This window comes from Moschus berezovskii, chromosome 12, assembly GCF_049115385.1.
Source record: "Moschus berezovskii isolate FMDL1 chromosome 12, NW_MosBer_1.0, whole genome shotgun sequence".
Classification (NCBI taxonomy): Eukaryota; Metazoa; Chordata; class Mammalia; order Artiodactyla; family Moschidae; genus Moschus; species Moschus berezovskii.
The window spans coordinates 47,566,202-47,591,075 of record NC_142471.1 but is presented as its reverse complement, the minus strand read 5'-3'; positions in this window follow the sequence as shown (position 1 = coordinate 47,591,075).

Sequence of the window (24,874 nt, the reverse complement as noted above, 5' to 3'; positions counted from 1 at the left end):
TGTGTGTGTGTATGTGTTTTAAAAGTATTTTCTGCTGGAGTTATAGTCAGATGTAGGAAAGTCATTAATTTGTGTTTTTATTTTTAAGAAACCAAGAGATTTTGCTGGTAGAATCCACAGAATCCACAGAATGAATAATAACAGCCTAACACTCTCTAAGTAAGATAAAAATCACTTTAAGTAACTAGTTTTAAATTAATTAAATCTACCACTTACATCTATTGTTATCTTTTATCAGTGATAAAATACATACTTCGACTTGATTAGTTGTAATATGTTGCACTTTTACTGTGTGTGATGTCTTCAAAAGGATTATTTTATTATGTGGATATTTAAAATCTCATTATAGAAACTGTAATATATTTTATTTTGATTTGATATTGTAAGCCTTCTTGACACAAATATTTTCAAGAAGACATATATTTTGACACTATACAAAATAAAAAGTATGCCTTAGTTTTGATTATCTCACAGACCCATTGACATGAGGACTTCAAAATAACCAGGAAGTAGTAATAATTCCAGGTTTAAAGAAACTCTCACTGTCTTCTGTTGGAAAAATCTGTCACCTTCTGGGACACAGATTCTCTAATCCAGCAGGGCATAAATTCACAAGGAAGGAAGCACAAATTCTCCAGTAAGTTTCTGGAAGCAATGCTAGGAAGAACCAAACTTCCTTTGAGCTTCTGGTTCCTTTAACTGTTGTTTTAGACACTAAGGAAACAGACTGGTTATGTTGGGTACTGGTTTGGTACATGCAGTGTACAACATTGTGGGTGCTATTTCCAAGATATTTTAATACTGAGCTCAACAGGTCACTATATATTTTTTCAAACTTTAAACTTTTTATTTTATATTGGGGTACAGCCAATTAACAATGTTGTGGGTAGTTTCAGGTGAAGAGCAAAGGGACTTAGCTATATATATACATGCAGCCATTCTCTCCCAAAACCCCTTCCAGACAGGTTGGTATATAACATTGAATAGAGTTTCATGTGCTATACAGTAAGTTTTTGTTAGTTATCCATTTTGTATATAACAGTGTGTACATGAGCTTTCCAAACTCTCTAACTATCCCTTCCCCCTGGCAAATATAGGTCACTATATTTTGTTGGCCATTTGTTTTTCCTGATGGCATAGGATATGGAATAATAGGTAGAGTCTATGATCACTTGCTCATACTCAGGTCTCATTTACCATAAAATGACTCCCTAGGTATGGAAGATGTTATATGGTATTCCAAGTTAGAAAATAAAAAACATTGTAAATCCTTATGAAGTAGTAAAAGCAGAGGTACAGAAGTTATGCAAATTGCCAAAAGAGGAATACCTGTTGCCTCCAGTGTGAAATAAGTCTGATGGAACTAACTTTTCAGTATGAGGCTGGATGGTCTCCTCAAGTGACAGTATCCAGTTGAAGGCTCACCATTGGTAGTTGCCCTTAACAAAGTAACAAGTCACAGCATTACCTACACCATTCTAAATGAGAAGGCACTGATTCTATTAGGGCCAGGCATTACATAATCCCACCTGCTGCCATGACCCATGGGCTTCCCTGTGGCTCAGATGGTAAAGAATGAACCTGCAATGCAGGAGACCTGAGTTCAGTCCCTGGGTTAGGAAGATCCCCTGGAGAAGGAAATGGCAGCCCAATCCAGTATTTTTGCCTGGAGAATCCAATGGACAGAGGAGCATGGTGGGCTACAGACCATGGGGTCACAAAGAGTCGGACACAACTGAGCAAATGAACACACACACACCATGACCCATGCATTCATGGGGCTTTTGCACAAGGAATAATGGAAGAGACAGACTGTCATTATGCCCACCTATTATTTAAGTAAATTCTATATAGTAATATATTAGGCAGAAGGGATTTGTAGAAGATACCAGATCTACATGCTCTATGTCCCACTCCCCCCATATGTAGGGAGGAGTATTCCTCCCTATCTGTATTCCTCTTTGTAGACTTCCTTGTTATTGAATTTTTGATCTTGCCAATTTTATACTCATGACCAACTAATCATCCAACTCATGACTAGGTCATTCACCACTGCCTGTGTCCATGTATATTTTTACCTTAGATAATGAGAGAGAACAAATAAACTTTTAACAGAAATGCTCTTTGGAAAGATCCATCCTTTCATGCTATCATTTAAGGTAACTTATAAGAGGGTATACATTGTACAGTATTGCATTTTTAGCACACATCAACATACCAGACAAACCAACCTGTTATCCAGGTCCAAGATATTTTCCATTTCTATTAAATGGTAACTGAGAATTCCCTATAAGAATACAGACATAGAAAAAGGAGAGGGTTCAGTGCCAAAAAAAAAAAAAAAAGAAGAAGAACCTAGACTATATAGTTATGTAACATCTTTGTAAACAATGTCATTATGACTGCATGCCATTAAACCCTACAGTGTCTGATGTTTCTTCACATTTTAAATGCACCTTTGGTTGAATATAACATAATCAGAACTTCAGAAAGCTATTCAGTTCAGTTCAATTCAGTTCAGTTGCTCAGTCGTGTCTGACTCTTTGTGACCCCATGAACTGCAGCACACAAGGCTTCCCTGTCTATCATCAACTCCTGAAGCTTACTCAAACTCATGTACATCGAGTCAGTGATGCCATCCAACCATCTCATCCTCTGTTGTCGCCTTCTCTGAGTTAGAGAAGTAACTCACTATGAGAACTATTTTGCAAATGGTAAGGAGTTGTCTGTTACAAATGACATGGCCTTGCTCTGCAATCCTTTTGAGGCATGGCAAAAAAATCCACAAAACTACTATATCCAACATGGATATCTGGGACTAGATAGTGAGTAATTTAGATATTATGAGTAATATGTTTTAAGTCAAGAACAGCTTATATTGCATTCTGGATTTGATCAAGTTCCCATTCAAAACTAGTATCTTTCTGCATCATCCAATAGCTTTCAGTAGTATGCCCAAGTACAGTATTTAATATCTCCCAAATTGAAAGAAACCTACTAGGCATTATGCTTTCTTTGCAGAGGGTCAATATGCAACATTTGCTCTTTACCTTTAAGCATGTCCGTTATCGATAATACTTCAAAACATTCAAATCTCTAAATATTTTTTTTGATGAGTCAGGACTTTAAACTTACTCTAGTGTTTTTCTCCCAAGTTTGGTTATATGTCTATCCTATATGAGATTGCCAGATCACTAGCATGAATTAAAACAATGTTATCTTCTTGTAGACCATATTGTGACCAAAATCATAACACTTCACATAACCTGGGGCAAGATAGTAAGTGTTTGCTGTTGTCCTGTTCATGTAAAAAGGGATTAGATTAATTTTCCTTAATAGTGGAGATTGAAGAGAAAGTATTCTACTGATTGGTAACTATGCATCAACTATCATAGTTACGATATTAGCAAAACCTAGATAGACTTGTCCTCTGCAGCTGCAGCTGTAATTATGGATGAAGTTGAGCTGATGTGAGGAAGTGTAGCAAAAGTATCTCATATAGAATAGAAAGCTGACTGTTATCAAAATAGATGTCAATTTCCAGTTTGGTATTAGTTTGAAGTTCTTTTAAAACATTTAAAGCAAGTTAAATATCCCATCTCCTTATCCACATGGTAAAATAATGATGGAATGATGGCAAAACTAATTGCAAACTAATGTCTTGATCGAGGGCATGGCAATCCACTTCAGGATTCTTGCCTGGAGAATCCTATGGACAGAGGAGCCTAGCAGGCTACACTCCATAGGGTTACACAGAGTTGGACAGAACTGAAGTGACTTAGTATGCACGCACACAATGTTTTGATCACTGTGCTAGATAGCATACACAGTTCATTTGGTTATTTTATAAACTGTTTGAGGAATTTGGGGCTCAGGAAGTTTCAGTTACTTGCCAAAGTAACACAGTCATTATTTAGAAAAATCTGAGATTCAAACCTGGCTGAATCTAAAGCCACTATGGTGTCTTCTACAGGACCTTACTTTCCAGTATTGTAGTTTCAAGGATTTTTATTTTCTAATGTTAGTTTTACAGCAACAACTATTTTCAAAGAAAATTGGAAGAGAAAAAAAGAATAAACATGGCAGAGTGATATGAAACTGCAGACTATGACATTCTATTACTTGAAAAAAATAATACTAAAATCAATTAAAAATTTATCATCACCAACATATAAGCAAAAGAGAAGCTTCTAATGACAAAAAATTCACAACACATAAAATAAGGAATAAAACAGATTCTGGGTCTATATAAAGCATGGCTCTGAACAACAGCACTAGGTATCCTATAAATCTATTATAATTATTTCCAAAAATTATTCTCACAGACAACCATTTAGACAGAAGAGAGGTAAACTAAGTGCATGTCTTTGCAATTTTCTCCATTGTCTCTTCTGACTGTATATGTACTCTATATAGATTTTGCAGAAATGTGAGTGAATTGGTGGGGGGTTGGTGAATACCCAGGACTGATTCTGTTTGTGTAACTTAAGATTCCAGTGCTGGGAAAACAAGGGTATGTACCCCTAAGATTGAATTTTCCTATTATTATTATACAATTCTTCAGGTCATTGGCTCTTTATTCATCACAGACCCCAAATCCTGGACATGTCATCTCCTATGACTGCTCCTCATAGAATCTTTTCCCTGTTCTTAAACTCACTAAAGTCAGCCTAGACCCACTGTGGATAATAGTGTAATTATACAGGCAAGAAAAGAGCTTGTACAAAGCATCAAAATAATTCCAACATGGCAGAAAAATCAAAGAACCAGGTCAGAAATTATGGCAACTTGAACCTCCTAGAATTTAGAATTGCTTTACACAGTATTCAGATATGCAAGCTAAACCAAAGGACTCTTGTAAAGGAAGAATCCTACTGAAAAAAATAAAAACTGCATGGAAATAAAATTACTTTTAAAGGTTCTTTTTGCATTTCCCTGTAGTTCCTCTTCTGGTTTCAACAGATATACTTAGTCTGTTGATATTGCATTATCCTTTATTTCCTAATCTTTTCAAATAAGGTGACCTCAGTCTTGCAGGTGGTAAAAATGGAAATTATTGGATAAACATTAGTGCCACAGATGAGAATTGCTCTTTTAAAGTTAAATATTGCTCTGCTTTATGTGCCTTTTCTAGAGTGCATGCATTTCAATTCCCTGTTTGCCCTTTCTTCTATTCTAATATAATTGAGTGGAAATGATGTCCTCAGGAATATGTTCTTTGTGGAAGAAGATAGATAGCGTATACTAACTAGAGGGAAGAAAATTCTTTCTGAAACCTTTCACCCAGCATTGAGCTATACTTTGAGGTTTACAATTTTCTGTGTTTTATACATTATAGAATCCCACATACTAAATGATTTCTGTTACCTTGATGAAATTCTTTATTTTTCATTCAAGGGAAAGGTGCAATTTATTTTAATATCTAATAAAATATTCCTTAATAATATTTAAATATTAATATTTAATATTTATGGATTTTTCTGATGCTATCTCTAAATTTATGGTTATTAAATTAATATTTCCAGTTCAATCCTTGTCCCTGAATTTCAGACTTATATACTCAACTGCATATACAACATCTTCATATGGCTGTGTAACAGACATCTCAAATTAACATGTCTGCAGCATATCCCTGGAATTCCCTCCATGCTGATTGTCAGTCCCAGTTTTTCTCATTCCAGTAAAAGTTTTATCTAGTGTCTCAAAATTCAAACCTAAAGTTACCCTAAGTCCATCTCTTTTATTTTATACACCTCACAACTATTCCTGGATCCACTGACAAACTAAAGTAGCAGTGTAAACTGACACACTAAAACCTGGGAAGACAGATGAACCTAGAAAACCTGAGCTAAGATCTCCTTTCCTAAAACAGAAGTCACTAGAGACATAAATTGGTAAATACACTTAAATGGTAATTTTAATGAATTACTGGAGGCTGAATGTGGACTAGTGTGAGAAAGAGAGAAACTCCTAGGGTTTTAGGAAGTTCCCTATTCTTTTACAAGCTTTGCTCCAGGAAACCCACCAGGTTATCACTATAAAGATCTAAGAGAGACCATCCTATAGCTGTAGCAGGTGTAGGGAAAGAGTATTCATTGTGAAATATACCCAAATATTCTCTCCACAAAATCTGTCATTCCAGGGAAAAGGCTTTACTAGGGCATATCTCAAATGGAGAAGTGCATTCTTATCAATCCAGAATCATCAATTCTTCTTATTTTACTTAAGAGAATACAAATGAGCTAAACCATAAGAGTAACACAGGTAGATATCACATTCCATATCTCTACATTTAATCATAAAATTATAGAAAGTTTCCCTTCTCCAATGCCCTACAACTGCAAAACAGGATTATAAAAATTAGTGGTTACAACTAAAATAGCTGTCCAATATAGTATCTCTCTAAGGAGGAATACTTCAGTTCAGTTCAGTTCAGTTCAGTCACTCAGTCGTGTCCGACTCTTTGTAGCCCTATGAATCACAGCACTCCAGGCCTACCTATCCATCACCAACTCCCGGAGTTCACTCAAACTCATGTCCATAGAGTCGGTGCTGCCATCCAGCCATCTCATTCTCTGTCGTCCCCTTCTCCTCCCGCCCCCAACCTTTCCTAGCATCAGACTCTTTTCCAGTGAGTCAACTCAGGGAAGCCTAAAATCAACAGAGGAGACCAGAGGGGATATATGTGTACCTATGGCTGATTCATGTTGAGGTTTGACAGAAAACAACAAAATTCTGTAAAGCAATTATCCTTCAACTAAAAAATAAATTAATTAAAAACAAAAAGAAGACATGAGAGGTGTTTGAAACTAATGTCTTTCATGAGGAGAGATGCAAAAATGTTAGAAGAAGAATGACTAAGTCACATTCAGTGCATGAAACCAATATGCACCCAAATCAAGTGGGATTTATTCCAGGTATGCAAGACAGAGTCAACATCCATAAATCAATCAACATAACCCACCACATAAAAGCCTACAAAAGAGAATCATGTGGTAATATCAATTGACACTGCAAAACATTTCATAAAATTAAACACCCTCTCAGAATAAAAACTTATTTAACAAATTAGAAGCAAAGTATAGCTTTCTCAACTTGATAAAAGAACATCTACAAAAACTTTCAACTCACATACTTCTCAAGAGAAAAAGGCCAAGGATATTCTCTCTCACATCTCCTATTCAACATCATTTTCAAAGTCCTAGCTAGAACAGTAAGACAAGAAATAAAAGATGCACAGATTGAAAATGAAAAGATAAAACATGTTATTCAAAGAGCAAATGATTATCTTCATAGAAAATCTCAAAGATTCATCATCAAGAAAAAGGACAAGGAGAAAGAGAAGAACCCTCAATAAAAATTTATCAAATGTATCTCAAGTAGTTATGAAATTTGAATAAGAAAATGGAATATGTGTATAGTAGATAGAACATTTTCTTTATTTTCTTCCAGTTTTATTGAAATGTAATTGATGCACAGCAGTGTATCAGCTTAAGGTGTACAGCATAATTATTTGACTTGTATATATACTGAAATGATTACCCCAGTAAGTTTCAATTCAGTTCAGTTCATTTCAGTCGCTCAGCCCTGTCTGACTCTTTGTGACCCCATGAATCACAGCACGCCAGGTCTCCCTGTCCATCACCAACCCCCTGAGTTCACTCAAACTCATGTCCATAGAGTCAGTGATGCCATCCAGCCATCTCACCCTCTGTCGTAGTGAACATAAATCATCTCATATAGATACAAAATTAAAGAAACAGAAAAAAAAATTCCTTATAATGAGAACTCTTAAGATTTACCCTCATAACATTTTTCATATATAGTGTATAGCAGTATTAATTATATTTATCATGTTGTAAATTACATTCCTAGTACCCAAGTATTTTATAATTGGAAGTTTGTTCCTTTTAACTGCCTACATCCAGTTCTCTCTCCCACCATCCCCTGACTCTGTTAACAGCAAATCTGTTCTTTTTCAGAGTGTTTGTTTTTGAAGTAGAATTGACCACAATACCATGTTAGTTCCTATAACACACACAAAGATTTGATACTTCTATATATATCAATTTGGAGAAGGAAATGGCAACCCACTCCAGTGTTCTTGCCTGGAGAATCCCAGGAATGGCGGAGCCTCGTGGTCTGCCGTCTATGGGGTCGCACAGAGTCAGACACGACTGAAGCGACTTAGTAGCAGCAACAGCATATATATCAATATGATCACTTGTGATAACCCTAGTTACCATCTGCCACTATACAAAGATATTACATATTTATTAACTATTTTCCCCACAGTGTACATTTTATACACATGACATTTATTTTATAACTGGAAGTTTGTACCTCTTAATCTCCCTTACTTACTTCTCTCTTCTCCTCCCAGCACCAAGCCCTCTGGCAACCACCTATTTCTTCTCTGAATCAGTGAGTCTGCTCCTGCTTTGTTATGTTGATTTATTTATTCATTCTAGCTTTTTCTTTCTTCCCTTGTGATTTGACAACTATTACTAGTGTTATGTTTAGATTTCCTTTTCCCTTTTTTGTGTATATCTATTACAAATTTTTGGACAGTCTATGTTAACCAAATATATATATATATTCAGTTCAGTTCAGTTCAGTTCAGTCGCTCAGTCGTGTCCGACTCTCCGCGACCCCATGAATCACAGCATGCCTATATTATATATATGTATGCATATTATATATATATATAAACACCTACTTTCTGATTATTTTAAGTTGCTGATCTCTTAAGTTCAAATGTATTTCAGTTCAGTTCAGTTCAGTTGCTCAGTCGTGTCTGACTCTTTGCGACCCCATGAATCACAGCACACCAGGCCTCCCTGTCCATCACCAACTCCCGACAACCCTGAATTTTTACCAACCCTGCCAAATTTAATGCTTTTGACTTGATATTTTACTTTATTTTGATTTATATATACCTTAACTATTTATTGTGGATATAAAGATTAGTCCTTGGTGTTCACTGGAAGGACTGATGCTGAAGCTGAAACTCCAATACTTTGGCCACCTCATGTGAAGGGTTGACTCCGTTGGAAAAGACACTGATGCTGGGAGGGATTGGGGGCAGGAGGAGAAGGGGATGACAGAGGATGACATGGCTGGATGGCACCACTGACTCGATGGACATGAGACTGAGTGAACTCTGGGGATTGGTGATGGAAAGGGAGGCCTGGTGTGCTGTGATTCATGAAGTCGCAAAGAGTCAGACACGACTGAGTAACTGAGCTGAACTGAACTGAACTGATGAATTATATACACAATAGTGGATATAATGAAAAGCCACCTTAAAACTAAATATTAAAAAAACTAAAATCATGGCATCCAGCCCCATTACTTCATGGCAAATAGAAGGGGAAAAGGTGGAAGTAGTGACAGATATCTTCTTCTTGGACTCTAAAATCACTGTGGATGATGACTGCAGCCATGAAATCAGAAGACAATTGCTTCTTGGCAGGAAAGCTATGACAGACAGTATGTTGAAGAGCAGATACATGACTCTGCCAATAAAGGTCCATATAGTTAAGGCAATGGTCTTCCCTGTGGTCATGTATGGTTGTTAGAACTGGATCATAAATAAGACAGAGCACCAAAGAATTCATGCCCTAGAACTATGGTACTGGAGAAGACTCCTCAGAGTCTCTTGGACAGGAGGAGATCAAACCAGTCAATCTTAAGGGGAATCAACCCTGAATCCTCATTTGGAAGGACTGATGCTGAAGCTAAAACTCCAGTATGATCATTATCTTGAATTCTTTATCTGGTAAATTGCTTTTCTCCCCTTAATTAGTTCTTCTGGGATTCTATATTATTTCTTTATTTAGAACACTTTCCTTTGCTGCTTCATTTTGTCTTTCTGTATTTTTATACTACATATATGGTTGACTGGTTAATTTTCCTGATCTTGGAGAAACAGCTTCACGTGGAAGATGCTTTATCAGGCCCAGTAGAGCACTCCTGTTTGGTCACTAGAGACATATGCTCTAGGGATTCTTTCTATATGGGCTGTGAGCTCATCTATTGTAGCAAGTTGGCTAATGTGGACACACTGGTAAGCGTGGCTGGCCCTCAGTCCGGTTGGTTGCCAGGACTTGCCTAGTGCAAAGATTGCTGGTGAGCAAAGCTGAGTCTTGGCATACTGGCTGCATGACCCGAGTCCTGCTCTTGGTTCTAGATACTCTACCCTGAGAGCTGGTTCTAAGGGTAGATGTAAATGGTGCTGTGGATCCCAGAGCTAGTATCAGACCGCTGGTGGGTATGACAGCTTTCTGACAGTTGCCTGCAACTGGTGTCCTGAGCTGGTGTCAACCCACTGATGGATGCCCAGGGTTGATGGTCACATGCTGCTGGGTATGGCACTGTCCCGATGTTATTGACAGCCTTCTGATGTGTGGAGCCACGTCCTGGGGTCTCTGGCAACAGTGCCTATGGGGTCTGAAGCAAGGGTCAACCTGCTGGTGAGTGGAGCCAGGACCCAGATTGTCCCAAGTTCTCATCTGGTCCACTGGTGGGTGAGGTTAAGAGCTCAAAAGTGCCTATGGCAGCAGGTCTGCTAGAGAATAGGCTGTGTCCTCACTTGACCAGTGCATGATTGGAACCAGCTCCTACCACTAATAAGATAGAGAGAGAATTCCAAAGTGATGCTTGCCAAAACCAGTGTCCTTGTGTTAGAATGAACTTCCCAAAATGGCTCCTGGTCGCATCTATGTCCCCAGGAAAAGTCCCAGTTACAACTTGCCTCTCTGGAGGTTCTCCAAGATCATCAAATGGGTCTGACCCAGGCTCCTTTCAAACTCCTGCTACTTCCCTGGGTCTCAGAGCATGTAAGATTTTGTGTATACCATTTAAGAGTGGATCTCTGGTCTAATATCCCTCTGCCTCTCCTTCCAAGTAAGTCCTATTGGCCTTCAAAACCAATATTCTAGGGGCTTACCTTCCCAAAGTAGGATACCCTGGTTGGGGGCCCACTGTGAGGCTTGAAACCCTTGCTTCTTGGGGAGAACCTCTGAACTATGATTATTTTCCTGTCAGTGGGTTGCCTACTTGGAGTATAGGTCTTAACTCTAACATATATTCACTCCTTCAAAACTTCTTGTTGTGGTTCATTCTTTATACCTTTAGTTCTAGAAGATTTTTCCTGCTAGCTTTCAGGTCAATCTCATTGATAATTGCTCTGTAAATAGTTGGAATTTGGGATGCTGAGGGGAGAAGGGGAGCTCAGGATCTTTCTACTCCACTATCTTGGCCATTCCTCAAACATTCTCTTGAATGGTACTTGCATCCAAACCTAAATTAACATATGTTATAGCTAACTAATTATTTTTAAACAAAATTGATTATTCTCCACTTTGTGCTAGGAACTTGACCAGGTACTATGGTGATAAATTAAAGAGGCACATGTCTTCCTTTATGGGCCTTTTAAACTAGTACTGAAATTATAAGAACTGAGAATTTCAACAATTCTGGCCATATTTTATCACTTTTATCTACTTCCATCAAGCAAAGCAAAACTACTTCAGTTAGTTACTACCTTTTCCTTTGTTCTCATCATATAGACCAAGAAAACCCATTAACTAACTGACATAATTAGCTTTGGATTCTGTCAAACACCAAAAGAGTTTATCTGAAAGGACTCAATGGGAATATGTATAAAATAAACATGATCTTTATTTGAGATTTTTTTTCTAGAAATACAGCCATGATGCACTTAAATGAACTAATTATATATTAATTTGCATTTACTTAACAGAAGTAGATTAAGATCTTGTACAGGGATTATCCTAACTTTATATAATACAATAGGTGGCAATCATAATGTGGTTTGGTTTCTGATATTTTACTTAAAACTGGTTAAGGAAAAAAAATGAACTAAATTTGGAAGGTAATACATTAGAATATAGTTTTCAGATCCAAGTAACTGGGCCATGACATATGACTCTGCCTTTTATAATCTACAAATTTACCCAAGTCGTTTCTTCATTCTGGGTCTCTTGTTCTTTCATTTATAAGGGACAAAGGTTGAACTAAATATTATTACAAAGTCCTTTTTGGATCTAACATTCTAGGTTCCAAACAGAAATTTTATAGTCTATATACAGCTCCATATAAGTAATTAACAGTAGTAATAAATAATGTAAGAGAGGACACATCACTACAGTTAGCCATTTCTTCTACAATTTAGCCAGATTAATAAATGGTTCAGACACATCTGCATGCCTATGTCAAAGATGGTTTAAGCAACCCCTTATCTTTGACTTGAGTAGTGTCAAATAAATCATTCTACTATGCTCAGATACAGGAAAGTGAATAGCAAATTGATTTTATTCATTTGCCAATAACTAACAACAATGGTATACAGAATGAAAACCAGACTGAAGAGTTATTGATTATACTATATTACACATCAGAGGAAATCTCAGAAGTATTAATTTGTAATATGAGAGAAGAGTCTATAAGTGAATACCACACCCAAACCACTTTGTCACAAACTATCATACTTCCCATCTATTTTAAAGCCCATTCATCTTTCCTAAAAGCCACTTAATCTTCCCTAAGGGGAACTAGATGCCTCCTTCCCTTTCCCCATTAATTTCGTATTTAATCCTGAATTCTAAAGCCATGTCTTTGAGTTACTCATTTTTCTTGGATGTCTCTGATGTATACATGAAGTATACATATTAATAATCTTGTTTGATTTTCTTTTGTTAACTTGTCCTTTATTATAGGGGTCTCAGCAAAGAAGTCAGAAAGGAAATTTGTCCTTCCCTATCACATGTATACAATTATACATTAAATTTTATATTTATTTTGAAAAAATCCTTTCAAACTGTAGATACAATCATGTTCTATGAGTGTCTGAAAATTTTTTCAGTTTCATGCCAAGTTGCCCTGATCAGAAAGATAAAGAGGAAAATTTACAAGGTTGACTTTCAGAATCAAGATTATAAGACCACATTACATTTATATGTTTCTGGCCATAATTATGAGGTGGACTAAGGTCACAGTAGGAGCCCAACCAAGTTGAAAACTGTTCTGGACAAAGACCAGACTGCACAAGCATCAGTTCTCAATGTTAGGTATACAGGGCTCCACCCACATGCTAATGATATTATCATGTGATAAGTAACAGGTGGATCCATTTAGAAAACTGTAATTAGTAACTCATCATCTTGTGACTTAGTTAACTCCACCCAGACTGACAATCTAGACCTGAATTTGAGGGGAATTTGTGAGGTAGACCAAGGATGGGATCATGGTAAATGGACCTAAAAGTGAAAGTTGCTCAGTCATGTCATACTCTTTGCGACCCCGTGGACTATACAGTCCATGGAATTCTCCAGGCCAGAATACTGGAGCAGGTAGCCAATCACTTCTCCAGGATCTTTCTAACCCAGGGAGTGAACCTGGGTCACCCACATTGCAAGAGGATTCTTTACCAGCTGAGTCACCAGGGAAGCCACTAGGTGAATGGACCTGCTGCTGCTGCTGCTGCTGCTGCTGCTAAGTCGCTTCAGTCATGTCCGACTCTGTGCGACCCCATAGACGTTAGCCCAACAGGCTCCCCCGTCCCTGGGATTTTCCAGGCAAGAGTACAGGAGTGGGTTGCCATTGCCTTCTCTGAGGTGCATGAGCCTAGTGGTTAGCAAAAGAAATTATACTGAGCATCTGTGCATGATAAGAACTTCTCGGGTGAAATACAAGTGTATTACTTCTTCTACTTATTTGAACAGTCTTTTCAAAGTAACCAAGCGATTTTATGTACTCTTGCAGCCTCACTTTGCCTGTCAACAATGTTACAGGAAAAGAAATCCGACCTGAGAAACCACAGAAATTACTCTCCTGATAGCCTTTGTGAATTGTCAGGGGACTGGAGCAAACATCGTAGCCTGTTGATTAGGGTGACTGCTCAGATCCTTCATTCTGGCAAAGAGGGTCAAGCCCACCTTCAGGAGAGTGAAGGACTAGAATGCAAAGTCAGTAAGCCAGAATTACAATGGATAGAGGAAGAAAAACCTGGCACAAATTTAGGAAAATTGGAGGATTGTACTCCAGACCATCAGATTTCTTTGAAAAATCAATAATACATTTGGGGCAACGTTCTACTAAAAGGAATTCCTAAAATGCTTATAAAATCCTGCACCTTCCAGTTGGGAGTTTTGACCTTAGGCCTTTATACATTGACACATGAATTGATTTCTTCCCCATTGTTCATTAAGTACTATTTTATTTTTATTTTTTAAGAGCACTACTTTATTGTGAAACATCTTGTAGTTTACATAGATGGGAAGTTACTACGTTTTCTTATTACTTCATATCTCAGAGCAAGAAACAAAAGGAAAAGGGGGGGAAAAAAGGCTAGGGCAGTGTTTGCCCTGAGCTCTGTCCCTTTAACAGTCATATGTGAAAGTCGCTCGGTCCTGTCCAACTCTTTGCCACCCCACAGACTGTAGCCCAATAGGCAATGCTGTCCATGGGATTTCCCAGGCAAGATTACTGGAGTGGATTGCCACTTCCTTTGCCAGGGGATCTTTCTGACCCAGGGATCAAACCCCAGTCTCCTGCATTGCAGGCAGACTCTTTACTGTCTGAGCCACCAGGGAAGTCCAACAGTCTTAACTGACATATTAACCAGTTTCATGATGGAATCATTTCTTATGGTTGTTCTCTGTTATCTTGTTAAAGAGATGCAGTGTGGAGATACAAAAGAGATTTAAAAAATTTATTTCTGCATGTGAAGATTTAAGAAGCTTTAGTTTTTTGTTTTTGTTTTCCTAAGGAGTCTGCTGAAGAATGAAGAATATTCATTCTGAGTCACTCAAATTTCTGCTTTAAAATAGTAATTTAAGTCACAATTTTAGAGGTAATCAAGACCTTAATGAGATTTTCTAATAAATGAAGTCACATATAAAATATATAAAATATCACTTTCTGGCGCATAGGACTTTTTTTTTAGAAATCTTGTTTTATTTGAACTTGGACTTAATGAAACTGAATGCTTTATTTGGAAAGGGTCAGATAAGAAATATTTTTAACTCTGTTGTCTAGCCTTAAATTCTTGATGTTACAATCACTCAACTTTGTCCCTGCAGCATGAGAGAAGTTACAGGCATATGTTAAAAAAAAAAAAAAAATTGTGGCCATGTTCCAGTAACACTTTTTATAAAACCAGGCAATTTAGTTTGTTTAGCCTGTGGACAGTAGTCTAGATGGGTCTTGTTTTTGAAATAACTCAAAATTCTAGAAAAAATAAAGGAAAAAATGTTTATTTTTCATGACCCTTTTACTAAAAGATAATGATTCTTTAAATGAATATTTCCCAGATTTTTTGTGATCATGTATATGAGAAAATGGTGGAATCATGTTGAATATACATTTTCTTGTATCCTATTTTTTGGGCTTCCCTGATGGCTCAGACAGTAAAGAATCTGTCTGCAATGCTGGAGACTCAGGTTCAATCCCTGAGTCAAGAAGATCCCCTGGAGAAGGGAATGGCCACCCACACACTCCAGTATTCTAGCTGAAGAATTCCATCGACAGAGGAGTCTGACTTTGTATGTCAATAAAATAGTTTTGAAAACCTCATGTTTGTTCAGTTCACTTGCTCAGTGGAGTCAGACTCTGCAACCCCATGGACTACAGCACACCAAGCTTCCCTGTCCATCACCAACTCCCAGAGTTTGCTCAAACTCATGTCCATGGAGTCAGTGATGCCATCCAAACATCTCATCCTCTTCCATCCCCATCGCCTCCCAACTTCAGTCTTTCCCAACATCAGGGTCTTTTCTAACGAGTCAGTTTTTCACATCAGGTGGCCAAAGTATTAGAGCTTCAGCTTCAGTATCAGTCCTTCCAATGAATATTCAGGACTGTTTCCCTTTATGGGGATCCAGCAAAGGGACCGAGAACCCCCATGGAATTTGATTTTGGAGGCCAGTGGGATTTGATTACAGTTCTTTCACAGGACTGGGGAAACAGACTCTTGGAGGGCACAAACAAAACCTTGTGCACACAAGGAGCCAGGAGAAAGGAGCAATGTCCCCACAAGAGACTTAGCAAGACTTGCCTTTGGGTGTCTAGGAGTCTCCAGAGAAGGCATGGGTCAACAGCAGCCTGCTGTGGGGTCAGGGGCACTGAACACAACAGTATAGGCAAAAGTCCTTTTGAAGGATGTCACCATTACTATCATTATCCCTACATAGTTTGGCCACAGGCCAAACAACAGGGAGGGAACACAGCCTTGTCCATTAATAGAAAATTGGATTGAAGATTTACTGAGCATGGCCCTGCCAATTACAAAGGACCCAATTCCCCCACAGTGAGTAGTTCCCATCAGGAAACTTCTACAAGCCTCTTATCCTTATCCATCAGAGGGTAGACAGAATGAAAACTATAGTCACAGAAAACTAACCAGGCTACATGGATCACAGCCTTGTCTAACTCAATGAAACTATGAGCCATGCTGCGTAGGGCCACCCAAGATGGATGGGTTATGGTGGAGAGTCCTGTCAAAACATAGTCCACTGGAGAAGGAAATGGCAAACCACTTCAGTATTCTTGTCTTGAGAATCCCATGAACAATATGAAAAGGTGCGTTAGTTACAAAAAATAATAAACTTTAATAGGTACAAATAAAACTTTGTAATCTTCTGTCATTGTAGTAATTTTATTAAGCTTTCCAAGTGTCTGCCATATTGCAATCATCACATATTTTACAAAGAATGCAGTCACTTATATTTTTTAATTAGGGTGTATTTTTAAAGTGGTAATTCTCAAAGGGTATGAACTTATTTTTTAATCTAGATATACAATGCAAAATTATTTTTACTAAGTAGAGGACTTCCTATTTCATTACATCTTCATTGATATATATCAGTGGAATTGTGTAAAAGAAATTTTTAAACACTTTTTTCTAAATTAAATCAGAGAACAAAGAAAATTATTCCCAACTTCAAATAAAAGTTAAATACACACACAGATGCACACTTATGACTTGGTTGTTCTACTTATATCATGGCACAGATAATTTTTCATCTAATGACAAGGGGTTATAATAACTATGATTCTGGTCGTTCATTTACACAAAGCAGGGCAAGTTTCTGAAGTTTTCCAATCTCAGGGAAATACACAATTGCACAATTTACAGAGGGCATCAAAAAGAAATAAACTACGTGAAATTTTGACAGGGATCTCGGCAGGCACCCAGTAAGATTTGCTTGCTCAAGGATTTTTAGCAGTAAGTAAAGTTACATAAAATCATTCACACTTTACAGTATAGTAGATTAATGGACAATTATTTTCCAATACTAAGAAAAGTTTAGGAAAGTCTGCAACTGGATTTTTGGAGAGGCAAAACTTAGTGGTTATACATACTACAGAGTCAGTCAAAGCATGAACACTACATGACATAATTTTTAAAAATGAATACAAGATGTACACAAAGATATTACTTCTTACAGTAACTCTAATAAGCCCAGACATGACAGGTACCTTGACCCAGAAGTAGACTTTAGGTAATATTTTCATATCCTATTCTGAGAGACACATAAATCCAATATTACTTCTATAAAAGTGATTTTCCTGAATAGAAACCTCTAAATCTTGTACTTCAGTACTATTACTTTTTCCATCTTTGAAACGTTTACCAATAAAATTGTCTAAATTTCTTGTCAAAGTTGCTCCTCAAATCTTCAAAATTTGAAGCGAATATGCTTAAACCTACATAAAATATACTATTTTGTGTATCTTACTAAGATATTATAGAATGTAAGTGATTTTTTCAATATTATCTTTTTAATGTTTAGTTTTGATAATATTCAAGTAGAAAAATCTGAATAGGTAATACTGTAAATATGCATGTGTTTGTCTAAATTCAATAACATTTTCTTCATTTATCTACTTCAGTTCAGTTCAGTCGCTCAGTCGTGTCTGACTCTCCGCGACCCCATGAATCACAGCTCGCCAGGCCTCCCTGTCCATCACCAACTCCTGGAGTTCACTCAAACTCATGTCCATCAAGTCGGTGATGCCATCCAGCCATCTCATTCTCTGTCGTCCCTGTCTCCTCCCGCCCCACGCTACTTAGGAAGCTATAAAGACTATGTTTTATTTTTTGTTTGTTTTTCTCTGAATGAGTAGATTACATTGCAAATACTTTATCCCAAACCATTCAGCTTCCATACATTAAAATCAGGACATTATGTTAAGTAATCTCATCTCATTATTTCTTCCAAGAAATAATAATCCCCTAATATAAATCACTGCAAACGCTGATTGCAGCCATGAAATTAAAAGACGCTTGCTCCTTGGAAAAAAAGTTATGACCAACCTTGATAGTATATTAAAAAGCAGAGACATTACTTTGCCAACAAAAGTCCGTCTAGTCAAGGCAATGGTTTTTCCCGTGGTCATGTATGGATGTGAGAGTTGGACTGTGAAGAAAGCTGATCGCTGAAGAATCGATGCTTTTGAACTGTGGTGTTGGAGAAGACTCTTGAGAGTCCCTTATACTGCAAGGAGATCCAACCAGTCCATTCTAAAGGAGATCAATCCTGGATGTTCATTGGAGGGACTGATGCTAAAGCTGAAACTGCAATACTTTGGCCACCTCATGCGACGAGTTGACTCACTGGAAAAGACTCTGATGCTGGGAAAGGTTGGGGCGGGAGGAGAAGGGGACGACGGAGAATGAGATGGCTGGATGGCATCACCAACTCTGTGGACATGAGTTTGAGTGTACTCCGGGAGTTGGTGATGGACAGGGAGGCCTGGCGTGCTGTGATTCATGGGGTCGCGGAGAGTCGGACACGACTGAGTGACTGAACTGAATATAAAATACCTAGTGTATTTACAAATTTTAAATATTTTCCCAAATGTGGCTGTTATACAGAATACTATATTTTCTTAATATTTTTTAATCTAGAACAATTCTCCTACCAATTGTTTTTTACACTTTAGAAGAAAATATTAGTGAATTTAAAAATACTATAACACAAACTATCCAAAATAAAACTCAGAAAAATACTGGGAAACAAAGCAATGGTGAGCAGGAAAACGTCATGCGTCCCAACAAATGTATACACGTAGTCCTTTAAAGAAAGATAAAAGGAAAAAAACTGGAAGGAACGATGCCAAAATTTTCAAATTTTGTGAAAAAAAAATGAATTTAGATCAAGAAGTTGAGCAAACAAATCACAAGAGACTAAGAAAAAAAAGAAGCCAAAGAAGACAATTTTCTTGTCTCTCTCACATTTCTGTATTTTTTCTGAGCAAAGATGCTGTAGGACTTTCTTCTGAACTGGATTTTTAAGAATTTTTAAGTAAAAGAGAGGGATGGTGTGGGGAAGGAGGAGGAGGGAGGGAGCTTCAGGATGGGGAAACACATGTCCACCCGTGACTGACTCATGTCCAAGGTATGGCAAAAACCACCACAATATTGCAACATAATTAACCTCCAAAAGAAATAAATTAATTAATACTTTAAAAATGAAAAAAAAAAAAAGAACCTTACAAGATAGAGATAATGTATCTCTCTGGAGCAAAGTTTAGACATGCCACTGTCCATTAACATTCAGATTTCCCTATAATGCAATCCATTTCATGCACAGAAGTCACAAAATTACCTTTATATCAAAATTTGGGAATTAAGGTTTGGTGAACCAAGCAGGACAATTCTGGTGCTAGAACAACAGGATATATGTATGGGGGGGGAAATGAAGCTCTGTTTTTATTTGATACACTACATAAAATTCAGCTCAACATGGACTGTAAACCTAAACATGAACACTGAAATTATAAAATTCAAGAAGAAAATCTTACCAACCGTGGGATAAGCAAAGATTTCTTGGAACCATAAGATCAGATATTATGAACGGGGTTTCACCAGAATTTAAAAAACTTTCAGGTCTTTGAAAAACATCATTAAGAAAATGAAAGGCATGTTACAGACTAGGAGAAATTATTTGCAAGTTTTACATTTAGCAGAAGACCTGTATCTATATAGAGTATATAAAGAATAATTATAGCTCATTAATAAGGCAGTAAAGAATCTGCATGCAATGCAGGTGACGCAAGTTCAACCCCTGGGTTGGGAAGATCCCCTGGAGGAGGGCATGGGAACCCACTGCAGTGTTCTTGCCTGGGAAATCCCATGAGCAGAGAAGCCTGGCAGGCTACAGTCCTCCGGGTTGCAAAGAGTCGGACACCACTGAGAAACTCACACTTTCACTTTCATTAATACGATAATTTTTTTAATGACAAAAGCGTAAAAAATATTTTATAAAAGCTATTTTATGTAATTGCTTTTAAACATACAAAAAAATGCTCAACATATTTTATTCAGGGAAATGAAAATTAACGTTGATGAGATATCACTGTGAATGTACTAAAAGTTTTAAAACTGACATAAATTACAATATCTTTACAGAATATAATTCATCAATAAAAAGAATGAACTATGATACATTTGAAAGCATTAAAAATAAATGGCTAAGAATAAGAGAAAAATCCTCTATGATTCCATTTATATGAAATTTTAGAAATCTAAAAACTAGTCTATAGTGAGAGAAGTAATTCAGTGGTTTCTTGGGGTCTGGATCTAGGAGCAAAGATTGACCTGAAAGGGACAGGAAAAGACTTTTTACAGTAATGAAAATATTCTATATTTTGATTATAATAGTGATGAGTACCTATATTCACCAAGATCAACTGAACTATACAATTAAAATGGAAAATAATATCTCAATAAAGTTGATTAAAGTGTAAAAATCAGTGAAATAAAGTATAATATTTTATTTAGCTGAGATTTATAGAGGCTTTTTAATACAACAAATTATGAGATTGATTGGGTTGTTAGGGATGTGAGGAGGAAGAGAGATTTATTATGATAGGGGAGGACATTCAGATTTAATCAGATGGGTCCAGGGCAGCTTCACTGAGAGACTGTGGAGGAAATTATTCCACAATGTTAGAAAGAAAAGGAAATGAAATTTCTAATGGATTGCAGTAGATAATGCTTCCATCTCATGTGGTCATAAATTATGTAATTTATTTGTAAGTAATCTTAAACTGTCTCTTGTTCACTGTGTTTATGAATAAGATTTGCTACTCATAATTCAGTATCTTTAAAATTAAGTTCAATGTCTTGTACTTCCATATTCCCAGAGTAAGATTTTAATGCCCTGAAGTGCATTAATAATGAATAGTTAGTAGTTGATTATTTTAAAATAAATTTCAAAGATCATGGCTGGTTTTCTCTCTTTCTTACTTATCCTCTTAATATTAAAGGAATATTTATCTATTAATATATCCAGATTTTAATTAAAAAACTTCATATTGCTACATCTCTTTTTTCCCAATATGTATTCAAATACTATCACAGTATCTTAAAAGTTAGAATTAAGTTTTTAGCTAAGTATCATACATTTAAAGTTACTGGGCTAAAATTTAAAAACTGCTGATAATATGAATTTGTTTAAACATCTTTTTTATTATTAAAGAATACTGAAAATAGAGGATCTCTATGACTGAAGTGATACTACTGGTTGACATATGTAACATGGAATAATAAACATACTATTTTCTATTAGAAGAATTAAAACACTATATTAACAATACAATTGATCTTAATAATATATATCATGTCATAAATTAGATAAGACAGATTCTATTTTATGGTGGCAACTCAATTATCTCCACCCCCATGCCCCTGCTCTACTTCTCACTCTCTAGTTGGTCTCGTCCTATCTTGTCACTCATATTTTCTATTCCATAAAAATCACAAACTCAAGTGTCATAAATCTTTGCAAATGTTGGACTTCATTAAAGTCTAAAATCATATTATCTCTGTCTTAACAATCTCTTACATTTTCCTTCTACTTATTTTCAAGTGTTCTTTAAGAAGGTAACTAGCATTAGAGAGAAGCTAAGAACTGAAAATCTTGTTTGATCATTGTTCAGTTCAGTTCAGTTCAGTCGCTCAGTCCTGTCCGACTCTTTGCGACCCCATGAATCACAGCACGCCAGGCCTCCCTGTCCATCACCAACTCCCAGAGTTCACTCAAATTCATGTCCATCGAGTCGGTGATGCCATCCAGCCATCTCCTTCTCTGTCGTCCCCTTCTCCTCCTGCCCCCAATCCCTCCCAGCATAAGAGTCTTTTCCAGTGAGTCAACTCGTCGCATGAGGTGGCCAAAGTATTGCAGTTTCAGCTTTAGCATCAGTCCTTCCAATGAACACCCAGGATTGATCTCCTTTAGAATGGACTGGTTGGATCTCTTTGCAGTCCAAGGGACTCTCAAGAGTCTTCTCCAACACCACAGTTCAAAAGCATCAATTCTTCGGTGATCAGCTTTCCTCACAGTCTAACTCTCACATCCATACATGACCACTGGAAAAACCATAGCCTTGACTTCGTTACCCTCCCACTATTCAAATATTCTGTTCCCTTCCGTCGCTCAGTCATGTCCGACTCTTTGCGACCGCGTGGACTGTAGCCTACCAGGCTTCTCCGTCCATGGGACTCTCTAGGCAAGAATACTGGAGTGGGTTACCATTTCCTTCTCCATTATCCACTATTAAAACCACATCCTATTGATTCTTGTGTAGCAAAATATTTACACTTTCCCAAACAGAGTTCTGGAATTTACCCTAAAATGCTGCTTCCATAATCTCTAAGCCCTAATAGAAGTGTCATTATTAAGGGTGAGTTCTGGTCATGCTAGAAATTCTAACACTGTGATTCATGGTGGGGTTTTGGGGTCATGTGGTGTCAGCTCAACCTACAGAGGAGCTACAGAGAGAGATTAGCCACACCGACTGTCAGTCTGCCTTTGTAATAGAGCCACCAAAGCTAACATGAGTTTCCTCACTTGGCAATATCCTTTATGTATTTTCACACACTACTGCTAGCAGTTAACATTTTCATGACAACAGAGGGAGAGAACACCTAGAAGCTCCATGTTTGGAATCTCCTGTATTCTGTCCCATCAGTCTCTTTCCTTGGCCAATTTTACTCTAAACCCCTTTACTGTAATAATCATAACCATGAGTGTAACAACCTTCAGTGAGTTTGAATTTTTTGAACTTAAGGGTTTTCTGAGACCTCAAACTTGTGAATGCTGTCATAAGTGAGGGCTTTCTTCTGGACTGTGCCTCCTCTAAATTTTGCAGTACTCTACAATATGGTTCTTAAATCTCTCTACCGTCTTCTGTCCTCAAGATTACTATCATATTACACACTTACAACAGATATGCAGCTATTCTCCTCCCCCAGAAATCAGTTTTTCCTTTTATTTTTTTAAAATACAAATCTCTTCATGTACACTTTGTCAACAATGGACTGCCCCTTAACATAACAGTTAACACCCTGGCAAAATGATCCCATTTAACTTTGGAGGCTTTGTATTCCTCATATCCTGCCCTCTACTACCCCCATGATTTTGCATTTCAGATTCTATCATGATTTTCTATTTAGTCCATGAAATTTCTTGCCTCTGCAATTTTTGCTTAAACATTGTTTATTTACTTGTCTACTCATCTTTCAATGGTTTGTTGAACTCTAACTCTGCAGTGCTTTCCTTTGTGTTCCATGCAGAATTAATTTGTTTTTGTTCTGTATTATTTTAGTACTTATAATAGAAAATTCCATGTTTCTCTCTTATTAAACTGTAAATAGATGCAAGCCAGGGGATAATATTACTGAGGAGGGAGGAAGGAAGAAAAGTCCTTCAACGACTGAGAGTTTGATGACTGTGTACTAACTTCATTTCAAAAGCATAATTTTTTCTTACAAATGCTAATATCACCTATCTATGCTTTGAGGTGAGGTTCCTATCTGTAAAATGAAGGCTCAGATTTCAGTATCAAAGTAGGAAGGTCTGGATGTTTGAAGTAGAGGGATGGAGAATTACTTTAAGTGAAGATTTAATAATGTGAGTTTGATTACTTAATGTGCTTATTTTGTGCCAGGCACACAGTAAACACTTTTCATGCACTACATTAATTAAGAAATGAAGAAATTTTTATTAAAAAGTGTTAAAAAAAAAATAAGCCATGATCTATTTCAGACCCAAAGTTCTTAGGCCAGAATCTTTTCTAGTTATTTCATTTATGTTTCCATTATATGTCAGGCATAAAAATTAAGAATATATATATGCATATATATACATTTAGTGCTATGTGAAGATAATTGGAATGGAGGTAATGTAATGTGACATGCAGAAACACAGAAAACAGATTATTCCTGTCTAGGTACATTATTTTGGAAATATTCCCTGATGGGTTAATATGTGAACTTGGACTCCAGGGCAATACTATTTTCCTTTATGATATGGACACGCTGGTCAAAAGGTAGAAGGATATGCCGAGTCACATGGGGTTTATGTAACTGTTTAGTACAAAAGTGTTTTCTACACTTATACCTGTCACATTCTTTTATTAAATTTACTAGAGATAGTAGCTTTACCAAGACTTTGGGCTTCATTAAAGTAGATAATAGATCTCTCAGCAAATAATATAATGAATCTCTGCTGCAACCATTACAAATTTATACACAGCTTCTGAGTTTTTAGATTGTATTTTGTCATATTTGCCATAATGTCATCAGTTACAGAAATAATGTATTTTTCAACTGTTTGATTATATGTCATCTAAAATTTAGCTTGACAGTCTAAAAGACACATATATGTCTAAGGATTCATGACCTTTTATCACAAGGAGGTTCTCCATCTTTAATTATTCAATTTGAATAAAAGAGGCTCTAGTGTGCTTCCCTGGTGGCTCAGACGATAAAGAATCCGCCTGCAGTGCAGGAGACCAGGGTTCGATTCCTGGGTGAAGAAGATTCCTTGAAGAAGGGAAT